Source organism: Chionomys nivalis, chromosome 9 (assembly GCF_950005125.1).
Source record: "Chionomys nivalis chromosome 9, mChiNiv1.1, whole genome shotgun sequence".
Lineage (NCBI taxonomy): Eukaryota > Metazoa > Chordata > Mammalia > Rodentia > Cricetidae > Chionomys > Chionomys nivalis.
The window spans coordinates 31899591-31916213 of NC_080094.1; positions in this window are offsets into that span (position 1 = coordinate 31899591).

The following is a 16623-nucleotide window of genomic DNA, read 5'->3' on the forward strand; positions in this document are numbered from 1 at the left end:
TGCTCACACGTGTTATCACTCAGGAAACCACAAAGGTCTCAGGAGCCAGGGGCAAAGGCCATATTAGATCAAAAGACTCCTCCAATGTCCCTACGCACAAGAAATCTCTTGTTATATAACACCGCTACATTCTTTCTAACAAAAACTGATATGCCATCTAGGGCAAGCAAGACTTTTCTCATGTTGTGCCCTGGAGCAGAGCCCTCTCCTATGTGGAGGAGCTTAGCCTTGTACCCTTAAAGTGAAGCCTCCCCAGCAGGAGGCTCTAGGTGCATTTCCAAACTTCTAGGTGGAACCTTTTCCTTAACTGTCCATGCGCCTTAGGGCAGAAGTCTACACCAGCAGCAGAAGCTGTTCCATGGGATGACTAAGGACTGTGCTGAGGGCATCTTGCTAGTAACTGGGATGTGTTTGGGTTCAAGTGCAGAGCTCTGTAAAATTAGCTTTTAGCCACATTGTTGCTTCCCCAACTCAAATTTTGAGAATGAAATATTAAACCTGAAGCTTAAAATCTAATAAAGATATTTTACTCAATTTTAACTTCCTCCAATTTTGTCAAGACAGTTAACATTAATCATATTCACAATGTGCACCATAATATGATATATATTTATACATGTTATAACTATATATATTATATATAGTGAAATTATTACATTCAGCTAATTAGCAGATTTGTCAACTCACATATGTACTTACAGTGAAGGCAGAATAAGTAAAAGCATCTCACAATTCTCAAATGTAAAATATATGCTATGTGGCCGGGTGTGGTGGCACACATCTTTAATCACAGCACTCAGGAGGCAGAAGCAGAGGCAGGCATCTTTGTGAGTCTGAGGCCAGCCTGGTCTACAAAGCAGATGCCAGGACAACCAGGACTATTAACTTAGAGAAACCCTGTCTTGAAAACATACACACAATGTATGTATGTGTGTGTGTTTATATTTGTGTGTGGTATCTGTGTGTATGTAAGGACTGTTACACTCTTTCTAGTCAGGAATAAAATATTATATTGTTATTTAAAAATAGACCTGGATTAGTTTAAGTGCAGACTTCAGAGTAGACACTAATGATATTCATAAAATCACTGTCGTTGATATGAGAACAGAAGAAATCATTTGAAATGCTCAGTGAAACACAGAAGAGGCAGAAAAGAAAAACACAAAAGAGAAGCAGACAATGAGGGCTGGGAACAGAAAACTGTAACAAATAGGTAGATGTTAATCTAACCACAACAATAACCATTTATTTTTATTGTGTGCACATTTGGTGTTTGACTGCATGTGTGAGTGTTAGTATGTGAGTGGCCTGAACACGAGACTTGGAGCAGGAGACTGGAGAGATGGCTCGGTGCTAAGAGCCTGTCCTGCTCTTCCCAAGGACACAGGCTTGCTTTCCAGCGTCCACATCAGGCAGTTCTCAGTGCCTGTACCTCCAGCTCCACAGGATCTGACACTCTCTTCTGGCCTCCTTGGACACCTGCATTCATGTGTACAAAACCACACACAAGCCACACATAAACACATAATTAAAAATAAACCTTCAGGAGTTGGAGAGACGGCTCAGTGGTTGGGAGCACTGACTGTTCTTCAGAGACCAGGGTTCAATTCCCAGCATACACATGGCAGCTCACAACAGTCTCTAATTCCAGTTCCAGGGAAACCAGTACTGACACTGTTATGCAGACATACATGCAGGCAAAACACCAAATGTCCGTAAAGTAAAAATTAAAAAAAAAATCATTAAAAAATAAAATCAAATCTTAAAAAAAAGAGATCTGGTGCCCATCATCAGCTGGATCTAATTGACATTAAGTGAGGACTTTAGCTAACGGCCAAACATATTCCTTTCAAGATCATACACATTGAGCAAGGAGAATCACACACCAGATCACGAAAACACACCTGAACCATTTATAGTCTGAGTGTAGGGGCGCATGCCTTTGATCCCAGGGAGGCAGAGGCAGGTGAATTTGTGAGTTTGAACACAGCTTGATCTACATAGCAAGTTCCAGGCCAGACAAAACTACATAGTAAAACTGTCTGAAAAAAAAATTTTTTGACAAAAGTAGAAATTATACAGTATGAGCTCTCAAGTCATGCTGGAGTTAAATTTGGAATCAACAACGGAATTCTGGAAGCAAAATACCTGGATATTAGAAAGCGCATCTGGGTCTGGGAAGATGGCTCTGCAATTAAGGAAATTCGCTGCTCTTCCAGAGGACCCAAGTTCAATTCCCAGCACCTACCTGTGACTTTCAAATATCCATATGCCCAGTCTCAGAGGATCCAACGTTCTTCTGGCCTCCTTGGGCACTGAAGAAGCATGGTGCGCAGACATACATGCAGTTAGAACACCCAGACACATAAAATAATAAAAATAATTTAAAACAAACAAGCAATAAAAGTGCACAGACTCAACTGTCCTCGGACAGAAGGGAAAGTTGAAATGAAGCAAGGTTCTCTTCTCTAGCCAAAGGCAACCAATATCTACTTTGTATCTCTGTGAATCTGAGAACTTTAGGGGTCTTGTTTAAATCGAATTATGTGGTATTTGTCCTTCTGTGAATGACATATTTCACTTAACATAATGTCCTCAAGTTACAGCATGTGTTGGAATTCCCTTCCTTTTTAAGGCTGAATAATATTCCATAGTGAACACACACACTGATACCCATACATAACCACTAGTAACACCAGCTCCAAATCTGACCCCCTCTTCTGACCTCTGTGGAAATATACACAAAGATAAATGAAAGATAAAAATAAAGAAAATGGATATGCAGATAGCTCTTCAAATCGGTTTTTATTCTTTCAGGTATGGATCCAAAAGTAGCATTGTGGGACCCCCAGATAAGGCTGTCCCTTTTTGTTCTGAACAGGGACGCTGTTTTCCACAGCAGCTGCGCCGTCGTACATTCCTACCAAGAGTGCACACACACAGGCTCCCATTTCCCTCCCGCCTCTTCAGCTCTGGCTATTTTGTTTTGTTTTGCTAGATGCCTTTTCACTGGTTTTCATTTGCATTTTGCTGATAAGCAGTTATGAGTCTTTCCTTGTTAGGTGTGCTTCCCATGAGTGGTTGATGTGAGATTTTCGGAAATTTTACAAGTGACAATCGACAGCTTCGCTGGGCTGGGCAGTCTGCAGGGAGGCAGGATTCCCTCTAGCAGGCACCCAAAGACTCACTTGGGTCTGTTCACAGAAGGCCTGCTGTCTGCTGCCTGACTTAGGGTTCGGGCGTGGGGGGCACTGATTTGTGGCTCCACCCTCACTCAGCAGGTCTCCGGGCCAGGACTCACCCAGCCCAGCCCTGCACACCCTTTCTGCCCAACCTCGAGGCCTTTGGGAAACTTCCGGAGCCACTCTGGAGACTACATCTGACTTCTCCATACGCTTCTTTTAATCATCTCTGAACACCAGCCAAAAAATATTTGCCAAGCAAATGAACAGAAAGGAGCCTTTCCCTGTAAACCTAGGAAAGCCAGCCAATTATCCAGGCATGGAAGCTGCAGGGGCCCTTCTGCAGCTATGGCCCGTGCGCCATGTAGGTCGCCCCGCCCATGTTTCTGGCTCTTTGCTCTGACCCAAAACTGCTTTCTGTGGCTTCCAGAGATGACAGAGTCAGCAACACCAAAGAAGGACTGGTGTGGAACCATTCTTGGTTGCAGGAATTGCGCAAATGGGCCAAGGTTCCTCAGATGACTCAGCACCTAGCAACGCCCTTGGGGAGAAGCCATGGGCCCAGGGCTCTCCCACGGTTTGTCACAGATTATCAGGAAGTGTGGATGAAGATACGAAGCCTTGGAAGACAAACACGATATCCCGCCTGTCCCAGAAGCTGATCAGGACGCTCCTTGGCTATACCCACTGAATCCTCCGGTATCAGACTGCGAGCAGCAACAGAAGGGGGCTGGGGATTTGAACTCGGATCCTCAGCCTTGCACCGCTAAGACCTTTTACCCACTGAGCAATTTTCCAAGCCGTGATATGATCTGTAAAAGTCCTAAAAGTTTTGTCTTTAGTCTTCACTTTCATCAAATAATTTTTCTTTTGAAGAAACCTAAATTCTCTATCAGGAGAATAATGACAGGTCAAGGCTTTGTAGATAGGACCACAGTTACTGGTATCGTCTGGATTTTCCTGCCCACCTCTGCTAGGCAGGAAATCATTCCAGGGTCTCAGCGGCTACTGGCTGCAGTTTTGCTGGTCCTTGCTTTTTGCCTCTGGTGGCCTGCCTGCAGTGACCCCCTTCCTTCCCTAGCCAGCAGTGGGCTGGCAGGAGCTGCTCACTTGGGACCCAGTGTGCTGTGCAAGTGTATGTAAGAGGCTTTGCTGGGATAGTAAACCTGAGCCTGACTCTGTTGACGTCCCCTGGCCTTCCAGCCTTAGGTTTCATGGGTGGTGCATCTAGGAACTGGTGCTGCCAAGTGGGGGATGAGTGCAGAGACAAGGAAACAGACAACGGTGTTAACAGTATCCTTTGAATATATTTGCTACAAGTCAGGTTTTTAAGTATTCACTTTCTTTTCTTTTGGGGAGGTATGGGTGAGGTGGGTGGTGGGGGTGAAGCCCTGGCTGGTCTTGAGCTTGCTATGTAGACCAAACTGGCCTTGAACTCACAGAGATCCAGTGCCTTTGCTTCCTAAGGTATACACCATCACACCTCGCTTTTAAAAAAAAAATCAGAACAGTCGTTGATACTTACTGAGCATCTGTAGAAACTCTATCCCTTCAGTCATTCGATATATATATTCTATATATATTGTATCATTCAGTTCCACAGCAACACTAGGAAGCAGCTACTCCTAAAACCATGTCCTTTGCTATAAATGAGGACCCAGGCAGGTGAGGACCAGATCTCTGCCCCAGGGGTCCAGAAGCTGGCAGAGAAGACAGGCCTGCACCCTGGGATTCAGCTGCAGAGCCCTACACCCTAATTAGCATCTGTTAATGAACTAATAACACAGTGAGAAGATGTTCAAAAGGGTTGGAGAGATGGCTCAGTGGGTAAGAGCATTGACTGCTCTAGTCCAATTCTCAGCCCTATGTGGCGGCTCACAGCTGTCCATAACTCCAGGTCCCAGGGGTTCGTTGCCTTCCTCTGGCCTCTGAGGGCACCAGGCAAACATATAGTGTGCAAACATACATGTCAATAAAATGCCCATACACATAAAATAATAAAATGATCTTTTAAAAAGTTGAAAGGTATTCACAGTGCTGTTTTCGTCAAGCTCTGGGGCTTTGGTGAGCAACTTGATCTCTCTCTTGTTAGAAGCAAAAGGAAAGGAATTATAGCCCTCAGTGGCTTTTTTAATTTTTTTTTAATCTTTGTTGAAATTGAAGGTGGTCCAGTTGCTACAAGGCACTGCCTCATTTGGATAATTGAAACACTGCAGTCGCTCAGTTATGAAATACAGGTCTGTACCCTTTAAGTTTAGCTCCAGGCAGCGATGAAACTGGTACAGTCACCTAGAAACCCGCGGGTCATGCTTTCCTAAAGCTGAGCACACCCTCACGCTCTGACCCAGCAATTCCACTCTCACACACTTACACTGACTACACAGAACCTCTGTACCCTCAGAGATTTCTTTCTAGAGTGTTCTCAGCCAAAGCCAAGCATGGTAGTATAGGTTGTAATTCCTGCTCTTAGGAGGCTGAGGCAGGAAGACAGGAGCTCCTGTTTCAACATGAGACCCTATTTCAAAACTTAACAACAGTTCTCCTCTCTGAACTAGAAGTAGGACCCAACATTCTACCCGACAATCTTATTGCACTTCCTATTCATCCCAGCATTGGCTGAGGTGGGAAAAGGAGGCATCTGTTCGCAGATAAATGCGTTTTTAAAACTGATTTGTTTGTGTGCACAGGTGCTTTCCCTGCATGCATGTATGTGTACCTCATATGTGCCCTCAGAAGACAGTGTGAGATCCCCTGGAACTGGAGTTATAGATGACTGGGAGCCAACATGTGGGTGTTCAGGATTGAATCTGGGTCCTCTGGAAGACCAACCCGTGCTCTTAACCACTGAGCCATCACAGCAACACTGATGAATGCATCTCTAAGTGACATATGTACATAATAGGATATGAATCAATTCTTTAAGAAGACTAGAATCCTGCTATTTGCAGAACCTAAGTAACCGTGGTAGACAAAACTATGTCAAGCAAAATAAGCCAGGCATAGAATGGCGTATGTGACACACTCCCACTCATTGATAGATTTTAGAATGTTTTTCTACTTAAATATTTTAGATACTTATTTTTATTTTGTGTGTATGAGTATTTTGCCTATACATACATACACACACACACATATATATGTACTTACTGTGTGTGTGTGTGTGTGTGCTTGTTGACTGTGGATGCCAGAAAAGGGCACCTAATCCCCTGGAACAAGAATTACAGATGGTTGTGATATGCCATGTGGGTGCTAGAAACAAAACCCCAGTCTTCTGCCAATGCTCTTAAACACTGAACCATCTCTCCAGTCCCTTCAACTTGTTTTCACGTGTGTCTGTGTGTGTGTGTGTGTGTGTGTGTGTGTGTGTATACTTGAGTGTATGTGCCCCAAGCACACACACGGAGGTCTGAGAACAACTTTCAGGATGCGGTTCTTTCCTGCCACCATGGGAACCCAAGGGATTAAGCATGGGTCCTGACTTGTGCTGCAAGTGCTTCTCCCTGCTGACCCGTCTCATCAGCCCATTTGCTTCTTTTTGAGATACGATTTTATATAGCCCAGGCTAATCCCAAACTTGCTATGTAGCTAAGGATGACCTTAAACTTTTAATCCTTCTGCCTCTACCTTCCAAACACTGGGATCACACATGTGTGCACCAACACACCCAGAGAAAACCCACAGAATATGAATAAATAGTGTCAACGAGTGACTGGGGGGAAGGGAGGAGAGGGGGCAGGTGACAGAGAGGTGAGGTGATAGGTACAAGGATTTGCCTGTACAGGACTGAGGAAGGGAATGATAGCTAACAATGATTTTATATTACAAGACAGAAAAGAGATCCTGAAAGTTCTCAGTGCAGAACAATAATAAACATACAAAACATTAGCTATGCCAGTTCTCATGATTTGATGACAGGGCATTGTCAGGATTACATATACAGCGGTACCATCACACTATCCCATGAGTGTGCACAGTTATTAGAGACCAATGAAAGAACTAGAACTTTAAAATGGCTGAAGAGATAACCCTGCGGTTAGGAGTGCTACCTATAACTCCAACTTCAAGGAACCCAAGGAATCTGAGACTCTGCACAGCAACTGTACTCATGTGTGAAAATACCCACCCCTTCACACAAACATAATTAAAAATAAATCTTTAAGAATGCTTTAAATCAATCTCTTTTTAAAAAAAGAAAAACTTTCTAATAATATCCTATTCCATAATAAATAAAAAAAGAAAGAAAAATGTAAATGTACGTAGAGAAAAGAATATTGTTGGCATGGTGATATGCTACTTTTCTCCCTGGGGTGGACTAGGCAACATCTCCCCAGCCTCCTTACAAGGTTCCAACGACAAACCAAGGTTCAGTTCTATCAGAGTTCACCTGGGGAACCAATCAGTGTATCTGGCTTCCTTACAGAACATATAGGTAGGGGGTTACAGGAAGGAGCATAGGTAACCTTAAGCAGTCACAAAGGAAGGTCTGCACCCAGCGTGATGATGACCCCCATGACTGCACAGATGGAGCCCCTTCCCCTAGTCCTCTGGCTCTCCTAAGTCCCCAAGGCCATGGGCAATTAAGACAACATTGCACACAAGTGACTGGGAGGATCTCTGTGAGTTCGAGGCCAGGCTGATAATCTACAGAGCTTGTTCTAGGGCAGCTAGGGCTATGAAGAGAAACCCTGTCTCAAAAAACAAAATGGAACAAACAAACAGAAACCAAAACAAACAATCAAGAAAATAAAATAAAATACTTGGCAATAAACTCAACTAAAAATTTTTTTTTCATTTTTGAGACAGGGTCTCATTATGTATCCCTAACTGACTGGCCTGGAACTACATAGATCAGGTTGTCCTTGAACTCACAACGATCCACCTGATTCTGCCAGGATTAAAGGTGTGGACCACCATACCCAGTGCCACAAAGAAAACATATTTTAATAAGATATGTTTATTTTTATTATATATACACATACTCATATTATTTTATCTATTATTTATTATTTATATATTTAAACTATATAAAAACTCATTATATATATATATATATATATATATATATATATATATATATATATATATGAGTGTTTGCCAGCATGTCTGTAAATGCATCATGTGTGTGCCTTGAAGACCAGAAAAGTGTATCAGATCCCCTAGAACAGGAGCTACAGAGTTGCGAGCCACCTGTGGGCCCCAGGAACTGAACACACCCTCCCCTGAAAGAGCATCCAATGCTTTTTAATCGCTGAGTCATCCTTCCAGCCCCCAAAAAAATTTTTTTAAAAAGTTTAAAAACTAAAAACTAAAAGTAGAAAATGCCAAAAAGAAAAGGAGCCAATAGCATACTTTCCCTTAGAATCCATCTAAACTTGAATGTGCTCTCAACTAACTCCAGTGTCTTAGGAGATGAGCTGATTCTCAAGTTAGCGTGGAAAGTGAACCAACAAATGACAATCATCCAAGGAAACTCCAGAGAAGAAAGCTAACAAGGTACCTCTGTGCCTTCCACACAGCCAGAGACATCATAACACCCACAGTTTAGGGAAGCCTGAAGCAGTCTGTGGTAGCAGGCAGATCAATGAACAACAAGATCCAAATCCATATGGAACGGTGGCGTTTGAAAGTAGCGTGGGAAAGATGGATTATTCAATAAATGGCTTTGGGACAGCTGACTGCCAGTTGGAGCTGTCCCTTTCTCCTTACACCAGAGTCAATTCCAGATGGCAAAGCAGCTTGAAAATGTGTGGGATACCAGAAGACGGCTTGAGAGATTTCAAAACTCCAACAGGAAAGACCTTTCTCTGGAAGACATGTCTAAAGCCCAGAAGACATCACAGAAAGGGCTCTACATGCTAGTACACATATGTTGACTGATAATAAATTCCCATTCTCAGAGCTTTTCAAGGACTGGCAAAATGGCGAACCTCATGTTCCTCAGTTCCTGCCATCCCTGGTTCCCAAAGAGAGGTGGGAGGAGAGGACTAACTCCATGAAGCTGTCCTCTGACCTCAATACACACACACACACACATTGTACAGACTAATGATAATAAAAAAATATTTATTTTTATTTATTTCTTTATTTTTATTGTTTTTTGTTTGCTTGGTTGGTTTGGTTTGGTTTGATTTTTGGTTTTTGAAGACAGGTTTTCTCTGATTATCCCTGGCTGTCCTGGAACTCACTCTGAAGATCAGGCTGGCAATTCTGTCTCTATGAATCCCCAGACTGAATGCTGTCTCCATGAAACCTCATGCTGCATGCTCAGATTTAATCCTCAGACTGCATCTGACCTCTTGTCTCATCTCACCTTAGATTCTTCTCTCTGCCCAACCATATCACTCCTGTCTCCTTCTCCCTAGTGCTGCTGGGATTAAAGGCATGTGGTCCCAAATGCTGAGATCACCTTTGTGTGAGCTCTGTTTCTCTTTTAGACAGATTCAATCTTGTGTAGCCCTGGATGGCCTTGAACTAACAGAGATCCCTCTGCCTCTCCCTCCTGAGTGCTGGGATTAAAGGTGTGTGCCACCACTGCCTGGCCTCTATGACTAACTAATGGTTTAGCTCTGCACTCTGATCTTTAGGCAAGCTTTATTTGTTAGATTACAAACAATCACTACAGTTTGCCTTCATAAACTGTAAATCAATACAAACCCTTCCCTGTGTAAGTGTGGCTTTGTCACGTGTTTTGTCCCAGCAAGAGCAATGCAATCAATACAGCGTTAGGCTTCACTTAGGAGGAAGTCAGCCACAGCTATACGGCCAGACAGTTGAGCAGTAGTGTCCAGGGCCTGGGTGGGAGGAGGCTTGGAAAAATACTGTTCAAGAGATAGATTCCCTTTGGGGTGAGGGGAGCTATGGAGCTAGGTAACCACACAACACTCTGAATGAAATTAAACCCTGCACCGAAGCGTTGTGAAAATGGTAAATTGTATGTTATGCTCATTGCACTGCAACAATAGCAAGAATAGCGCTATAAACGTAGGGAGCAAAGGAGAGAATAGTAAGCTGTCCTTAGCCGAAGTTACCCAGTGTGTGTGTGCAGGCAGATAGCTGTTTTTTATGGGTCCAGGACATTTCCAAAGAATGTCTGAATAGTGTAAGTAGGTTTCTGGGACAGCGGAGTTTTAGACTTTTGATAGATAGGCCGGACTTAAAAAAAGATTTGGGTCATCATATGGTTGCGTTTTCAGCAGTCATAAGTCACCAAAATCTCTTTTGTCTTACCAGAATTTACACCTTCAAATCTTCTGTTTCCACCTAGTGCTCACATGTGTGCATGCGTGTGCGCTTGTATGCACGCACACACACACCATTGACAGCGCCAGGGGCAATTCTGGGTAGTTTGGAGAGGGCATCCATCTGCTCTCAGCAGTTACAAGCCCAGCTGTATGGGGCAACAGAGAAGAAGGATTGGCATTTGCATCTGCCCCTCAGCTGGGGAATTTCCAAGGAGGGTGACATGCACAAGTGTTCATGCGGCTTTAGCCTCACTTTCCAATTAGAACAGTGCTATATTTCATAGACCATTGTCTTATAGTGTGGTGATGATGTCTGTAAATCCTAGCACTTGAGAGGCAGAGGGCAGAGGATGATGAATTCAAAGCCAGCATGGGCTACACTGCCTTTCAAAATTAGAAAATAAACAATAAAATACATAAAGCAAGTCGTTTTTAATTTAATGCAGCTTCCTTAAGCAGCTTTCCCTGAGAAACGCACTCGAGCAAGATCTGTTCTTCTTGGTTGTTCTGTGGATGTTGTTCAGCTGCTTCTCCTCCTAGGGCGGCTGTTTCACAACCACAAGGATATGCAGGATGTCCTGGGTTCCTGAACACTGACTCTCCATCTTGGAAGACACTACGAGATGCGACAGTAGGGAGAAGTCCGTTTTTCTCTATTTCCTGCTCATCACCTAGTTCCTAGTAGGTCATGTAATAACGGATGGGGCCTCTCTGACCTGCTCTCCAACGTCAACCCACCAATGTCAGGCCAACGTGGCATGTGATTTCAGGGAAGCAGGGACTGGTGCAATGGCTGCTGGGCAAGTATGAGGATGCGCGCGCGCGCGTGTGTGTGTGTGTGTGTGTGTGTGTGCAGAAATAAGCAGATCCTCAGAGCTTTTGGGCCAGCCATTCTAACCAACCTGTGAGCTCCAGGTCCAGTGAGAGATATCTCAAAACACGAGCCAGAGAACGATAAAGGAAGACAGCTGGCCTCAACCTATGGTTCCCCACATGCGCACATATACATGTATGTGCACATACATGCACTACAGCCAAAAAGGTAGAGGTAATGACTTCAAGGAAACTGATTCATATGATGTACTCGGCTCTTTGCTGCCTTGGTTTTCAGCGTTGGGGCATCACCCAGGGCCTAGCACTGTAAGCAAGCACTCTGTCACCCCACCTCAGTCACAGCCCTGCCCTGATTTATTGTTTAGAACAAGGTGTTGTAAATACCACACCCCGAAGTGTGATTATTTGTAGTCCTGGGAGATAGGGCCATCTGTACAAACCTGGAAAAGTAATATGACCAGCTAATGCTGAGTCACCAAGGGTGTCAGACTTTAGTTTCTTTTTTTTCTTTTTTTTTTTTTTTTAATATTTATTTATTTATTTATTTATTTATTACAATATTCTGTCTGTGTGTATGCCTGCAGGCCAGAAGAGGGCACCAGACCCCATTACAGATGGTTGTGAGCCACCATGTGGTTGCTGGGAATTGAACTCAGGACCTTTGGAAGAGCAGGCAATGCTCTTAACCTCTGAGCCATCTCTCCAGCCCCCAGACTTTAGTTTCTTATCCAGAAATATGGAGAGGTGCTAGGGAGGGGTGTGCAAACTGGAGGCCAGGGAGATCCAGTCATGTAACCGGGAAAGACACGACAGCATAGAAAAGCTTTCTCCTCAGCTCTGCTATCTCCAACTGAGTTATGGTCGATTTTCCAATGCTTTCCAACCATTTACCACATAGCTAGATAATACAGGGCCCTACAGTATCTAACTCTGACGGCGGGGGTGGAGGCGGGGAGGTGGCATGCAGTTAACTTTTCCCTTCTTCCCCGCATCCTGTTCTAACAGAGCCCCAGATCCTGATAGGTTCCCAGATCTTAGCACAACTGACTCCATGATGGAAGTGCTATTCAGGCCATAAAGCTCAGCACATGGACAGCACCACTGCCAAAAAATGAAACAAAACAAACAAAAAAAACCCTAATCCATCAAAGCCCACAGTTCTGGGAAAGTCTCTAAATGTACTAACCTTGCTTTCTGGTTCTGTAGTTCTGCTTCCGGCTAGCACTCTTGTTAACTGGTTTAAAAGATCATCCTGAAAAAGGCTCGGGGCCACACCCAGTGTAGCCGCTGGTCAGCGAATAAAGACTTTCTTTTGGCTTAACCCATGTCTAAGTAGTCTTCTCTGGTGGATACCCCGCATTTTGGATGTTAGGTGCATGGACTGAGTCACGTATGCAGCTGCCTGAGAATCTTCATCCAAGATAAACCTAAGCGGGTGCTGGTCGCTTATCAGCAACTCATAACCCTGAGTTGCCTGAGGCACTTCTTTCTTTTGAAAATGCACCATCATATTTTACTCTCTACAGCAGCAGCTGCTCTTGCTTAGATTTGCTCAACTTTAGTCCTAGTTTGAGAAAGACCAAGGCAACACAGCTGGGAATATTTTCCCTGGATAGGACAGTTCTGCCCAGGCTTCCAGCCAAGGAAAACAGAAACGACTCGAGACCGATCACATGGCCAGGGCCTGCCACCCTTAGGCTCAAAGGCTTTTCTTTCTGCAGGCAAGGGTGAAAAAGTTAGAGGTGGTGCAATCTCTGTCCTCAGGGCTCCCCTGGAGCGCTGTGCCTGCATGCAGCAGAAGTGCGGGGCAGGTGTGACCAGGCAACGCCCTGTGGGAACCACAGGGGAGCCAAGGAGTACCTGACGCCAAGAAAACAAGTTTAAAAACCACTGGGACTGAGGTGAGAGGTCCTCCAGGTGAGCCAGCCGGGACTCTGAGAGGGCGGGAAGCTTGCCCTGGTGGTGGCGCACACCTGTAATCACTCAGAGACCACTGTAGGAAGACAGAGAGCTTGGAGCCAGTGTGGGCTACCCGGGGAGATCTTGTCTCAGTCACAAAGGTAGACAGTACTATCTGCTCTGAGGTGGCACCTTTGATCCTGTTAGCCAACAAAATATTTCACAGCAAGAGTATGACACTCTAGATTAACCCACCAGATTCAGCTGTCCGAAGCTTCGAATTTAGATATTTTTTCCAGCCATCGAGAGGCTGCTGGATGGGAAATCATTGGTTTGTCTTTTGAGATCAAGATGCCTGATTTTTTTTTTCCCCTGAGTATAAAGAGGTGTAAGAGAACTCTGAGCTTGCCAGTAACTTGATTTTGGAGTTTTATCTTCTGAAACGGTAAGGCAGTAAGTTTTTGTTTCAAGCCATACTATGTCTTGCGGTTAACAGATGTGTCCTGTCAGCCACACAAAACTGGTACAGCAGTGGAAAGCCATGAATTCAGCGCAGCTATAATCCTGTGTTGGTAAGACCAAAGGAAGGTCCTCTAGGGTTCATGAAGGTCATCTCTTTCTCAGGCAAAACCGCAGGAATGAGTCTGGGAGACACACGCAGAGCACAAATCACAGACTCACAATTAGCTATGTAACTTTGGGCAACCGCCTAACTATCCTGGAAGCATTCTCAGCTTTAAGTAAGTGCAAAGCTTTCCTATTAAATGCAGGGTGTGAGCACAGCACAGAGCACACATCTCGCCTGTGCAGGGCCCCACAGAGGACCACAGCACCATGGCAGTCCTCAGCAGAGCTCGGTTTCCCCCTAATATCTGATAAGGAAGGCGTGCACCAGAAGGACTCGGGTCCCTTGGAGCCCTTTGACATCGGGAGCTTATCTCATGGTTCACATCTGAGATCTTGTTTGATGGTCTGTTCTCAGGCTCCTGAAGACAGTTTCCATACTCAAACTACCAACGGTGTGTAAGAGTTGACACCCTCCAAATGGGGTAGCTGTGACTGAGACTTGAAGGATGCATTAATGCAGCAGCCACTCATTGGCTTGGAATCAGAGAAACTGGAGGCATCAACCTCAGGACCGGGGATCTAGCAGAAGCCATAGGCTCTGCCTGACATCACACAATTGTGTGGTCTTCCTTCCACAAGGGCCTTCCTAGAAAACATTCTTAGTGAGTCACCTACACTCATATCGTTATTTTAGAATCTGAGTCTTCTAAAGATCCTCTCATGAAGAGACACTACAGGAAGCCCTGAAGGACTGACCAGACTGTGCACTCAAGTAGTTCACTATTTTAACAGATAGGACTATGAGTTACCCCTTGTTCACGGGCCTGGTATCAACATCATAGTTAATTCAAATTCTCATGCAGCTCAGGTAACTTTGATTTGTGTTAGCGTTCCATCACTGAAACACCTGAAGAATATCACCTTAACGATGGGAAGGGTTTGTTGGCTCATAAGGTTTATAAGCCCTACAGCTTCAAAGGTCCCTGAGCTTGAAAACCTACCAGTCTCCATCCTGAAAATTTCCATCCTGAAAAACTCTGCCCTCAAGAAACCCTATATAAAGCCTGTCTCCCACTCAGTTCCCCACTGCTTCTCTTCCAAGCAGAGGCAGCCACCCTCTTCTGTCTCTCCCAATAAATCTCTTGTGTGAGGTTTGTTATGTGGTGTGACTCTGTGGTATTCCTTGCCTCCCAGCTGTGAGGATATCTTTCCCCTCAGAGCTACAACAGTTCCACTGGCGAAACCTTTCCTCTCATATCCGCAACATTTCCGCTGGGGAAGCCTTTCCCCTCAGATCTGCAACACTTTCCACGGGGAAACTTTTCCTTTCAGAGCTATAACAGTTTTGCCAGCATGTATGTTGGTGTACTATAAGTGTGCCTGGTGCCTACGAGGCCAGAAGAAAGCACCGAGTCTCCTGGAACTGAATATGGATGTAAGTCACCATGTGAGTACTGGGAGAAGAACCTGGGTCCTCTAGAAAAGCAGGAAGTGCTCTTATCCACTGAGCCATCTCTCCAGCCCTCATGAACTTAATTTTTGTTATAGCAGATTTTCTCTATTATACATGACAATGCTTATGAAGCCAAAATCAAGTTGAATCATATTTGACTGAAATCGCCAGAGGTTATTAGGGTGTTGGCTGAAATAGTGACTTTGTTGTCTGGTTTTTGGAGCCAGGGTCTCAGGTAGCCCAGGCTGACCTTGAACTAGCTGTGTAGCTGAGGATAGCATTATTGCATGGCAGTTTTCTCTGATCAAAACCTTCCTTCTTGAAGGGAAGCTCCTTAAGACACAGGATGTTAATGGGTAGGTGAAACAGCAGGATTTTTTACAGGGAGGTCAAACTTTCCATCCTACTGGGAAGCTCCTTATTCTCAGGAAGTAAACAATTCAATGTCTTCAGGAAGTCCCTGAAACTGACCAAATTCACTGGGCAGCTCCCTTCCCATAAGCTGTAAGGAATATTAAGACACGCTCTAAGACAACTGAACTGCCTGGAAAAGGCTCACATCAACTGAACCACCTGGAAAGGACACTCTCCAACATGTTGAGATGTCTACAGTTTACAAAGTGTGCTCCAGGCTCCAGATATTCTGAATTGTCATTCATGACAGTGTGGGCTTTGGTGATGTCTTTGAGTCATTTCTACTCTTGCAAGTAACCCAATAAAACTTTGTTTGACCAAGTTGCACTGTGATGCGGTCCTTACTTTGGTCTATCATTGGTTTTCTATTTGGAGTAACTAGATGTTTGCCATGTCTTCAAGGAATAGTGTCATACAATGTCCATAAACTCTTGATCCTTCTGTCTTGATATTGTATAGTTTATAGTTGTGTGCTTCCTGCTCCAACCTTGTAATCCCCTTAATATGCATTCATTCATTCATTCATTCATTCATTCATTCATTCATGTAGGGAGAGAGCAGTTTGCAGGAAGTCAGTTCTCTCCTTCTGCCATGTGGATCCCAGCTATAGAACTCAGGTCATCAGGCTTAGCACAGACCGTCTTTACTCTCTAACCCAGAATAACTTTTTAGGCCATTGTTACGTGGAGATGCTTCTGATAAGTCCATATAAGGGGCTGAAGAGATGGCTCGGTAGCTGAGAGCGCAGTAGTTGCTCTGGCAGGTTCAACTTCCAGCACCCACATGGTGGTTTACAGTCACCCATACCCCTAGTTCAGTTCCAGGGGATCCAACAGGTATGCACTTACATGCAAGCAAAACATTCATCCACATAAAGTAAAATAAATAAATCTTTAAAAAAAGATTCACATAAAAGAGAAACTACATATCCAAGATATTAAAGCTCATGGTGATTGAGTAATCATGGGAAAGATGACAAGTGAAAATGGAGGCAATTAACGTTTACTGGTTCCTGGCCACATTCCCAGCAAAT